The sequence below is a fragment of the Triticum dicoccoides genome, chromosome 3B (assembly GCF_002162155.2).
Source record: "Triticum dicoccoides isolate Atlit2015 ecotype Zavitan chromosome 3B, WEW_v2.0, whole genome shotgun sequence".
NCBI classification, from domain to species: domain Eukaryota; kingdom Viridiplantae; phylum Streptophyta; class Magnoliopsida; order Poales; family Poaceae; genus Triticum; species Triticum dicoccoides.
The window spans coordinates 488,265,590-488,268,577 of record NC_041385.1 but is presented as its reverse complement, the minus strand read 5'-3'; positions in this window follow the sequence as shown (position 1 = coordinate 488,268,577).

Sequence of the window (2,988 nt, the reverse complement as noted above, 5' to 3'; positions counted from 1 at the left end):
GGTGGTCCGTTTCGTCCGTTTTGTGGTACGCCACACCCCTCCCAATCAACAGGACCCCGTTTCGACCATAGGAGGTCCATTTCCTTTGTTTTGCGGTACGCCACACCCCTCCCATCAACAGGACCCCGTTCCGAACGTGGACGGTCGAACGCAAGGCCGTTTTCTCCATTCTGCGGTACGCCAGGCCTCATTTCCATCGCGTGTTCCGTCCAAACCGGTTGGCTCCCACGCATTCCGTTGCCTCCCGATGAACACGACGCATTTCGTTGCCTCCCCATGAACACGACACATTCCGTTGCCTCCCCATGAACACGACGCATTCCGTTGCCTCCCCATGAACACGACGCATTCCGTTGCCTCCCCCTGAACACGAGCCCTCGCCGTACGTATGCGTGACTAGGCGTTCGAGACCCCACCCGTATGCACACATATGTGGTCGTATTTTCTTTCTTGCACCCTGGCCGCTGTACGTACGTGTACATGCTACGTGCGCGCCTCTACTACAACACGTGTGCGCCTCTACTATGACATGTGCGCGCCTCTACATCGACCAGTATGTACGTACACGTTCGCGACCAGGATGACAACGCTACGTACGCTTCGACCAGGTGGGTCCCAACTGTCAGGCACTTCCTTGCCTGCGAAGATGTAGCTGGTGGGTCCCAACAGTCAGGGGAGCGAATCATTTTTTTGCCCAGACGCACTTCCTTGCGTGCGAAGGTGTAGCTGCTGTGTCTCAGCAGTCAGGGGGGTGAATCGTTTTTTTTGCCCGGACGCACTTCCTTGCGTGCGAAGGTGTAGCTGCTGGGTCCCAGCAGTCAGGGGGGCGAATCGTTTTTTTTGCCCGGACGCACTTTCTTGCGTGCGAAGGTGTAGCTGGTGGGTCCCAGCCGTCGGGGGGCAAATCGTTTTTTCTTCGGACGCACTTCCTTGCGTACGAAGATGTAGTTGGTGGGTCCCAGCAGATAGGGGGGCGAATTGTTTTTTTTCGGACGCACTTCCTTGCGTGCGAAGATGTAGCTCGTGGGTCCCAGCAGTCAGGGGGCGAATCATTTTTTCATGAAATACGGTGGCCCGTCCGGTGGGTCCCCGCTGTCAGGTGGAGGAATAATTATTTTGCGCGTAAAAAGGAGGCACTTCCTTGCGGCTGCCATGGACCCAACTGTCAGCCTCTCCACGTACAGTTCATGTCTGATGGAAGTCGTTCCTTGACCACGTTGACCATGCCGCGCCGAGAGCACCACGGCGGTGGACGACGGTGAGGCCTAGGAAGGGGACGACACGGAGCCGGGGAAGATGCGACAGTGGATGCACACGCGGAGAGGAGTACGACACTGGTTCGGCTGCGCTGCCGTTGCCGTAGAATAACAGGGGGTGTGGGTGAGTGGAGGGATGGCCTGGCCAGCGGTGGGAGTAGTAGGGGCGGTGAGGCCTCCATGGCAGCACAGCCGGCCACGTGAGGCAGGAGCAGGCGGCATGGCCGGCGCTGCTGTGGGCGGCTGGAGCAAGAAGACCAGAAGTTGAAGAAGCATGACGGCCGTTGGATGGACACCGTACGGTCACTGCAGCTAGAATCGTTTATATTTACTAAGTTGACAAAGCCCTTGGTACGTCAACTTAGTAGGCCCACAGGCCAGCTTCCGAAACGGTGCACCCCAGATGTCAGGGGGAGGAATCATTTTTTGGGAGGGTGAAGCTAGAATATCCGAGATTGAAGAAGAAGCACGACATCCATTGGATGGACATCCAACGGCCACTGCTGCTAGAACCGTGTGTTGACTATAAGTTGACAAAGCCTTGCATACGCGTCAACTCTATTTTTTTAGGGGACGCGTCAACTTAGTAAGGCCAAAAGTGTGTGGCAGAGAACTTATAGCCCATTTGAGATTTGTAAGAATGTGTAGCCCATTTTTGAATTCTAGTGGAATTTACTACAGCCCATTTACAGTTTGTTAAAAGTACATCCCATTTCAACCAATGGTTCAAAACAGAATTCAATAAAATTTCCCATATTTTGATGGGATCCGAATATTTTTATCCCAAAATTTCTAATCAGATTAAATACAATTTCAATATAAATTTATATTACGTAAAAATCCAACGAAACATTGCGCTCGCAACAATTAATGAAATTAAAATTTTCAATATCCAAAAATAATATTTTATAAAGTAATCACTGTTTGGTGCATTTTTTTATAGTTACTACCCAGTTTTTATAATTACATCCCATTATTATTTCTTAAAGCCCATTTTCTTGTTAAGCCTAATGCATCCCTCCTAGGAAAGATTTGCAGCCCAGCGGGGCGGAGAAATACAAGTTGACCTTGCCTGGGTATTCCTAAAAAAATGTATAGCTGGGCTAGCCATTTTTCAGCTTGAAAAAAATTAATATCTGGGCTGGATATCTGGCCTGGGCTAGACGGGCCACAGCCCGCCCAGTTAATACCTGCAGCGATGTTTTCGTTGTTGTTCAGAGGAGAAAAATCAATATCTGGGGTAAACATCGAAAAACTCTACAGTGCTCACACCTCAAAAACACAAATACAGCTCGAGCTGCTTGGTCCCAGCTGTTGGCCGCTTCTTGTGCAGTTCTCTCGTTTATTGACTACCCCCTCCTTTCCAGTTTATAATGCTCAATTCAAAAATCTCACCAATCAAGGTACATGGCGAGTGGTGGAATACTTTTTGTAGTTTTGCAAAAGCACCTAATTAATGCTCTTGTTATCCTCAAAAAATTATGTTTATCAATGCATTAATTGCAATGCATGCATGCATAAAGTACATGCATTGGTCAATTTTCTCTTAATACTTGCATGCAATGATTTAATGCACCTTGAAATCTGAACATGTGATGGAAAACAACCAAATTGAGCCTTATAAAATGGAAAAACTAAATTTTTGAGATAAGACCTATAAACTGGAAAGGAGGGAGTACATAGGTTGACAATGGTGTGGGACCGTGATGTCAGGAAACCAGGAGGAAGCAAA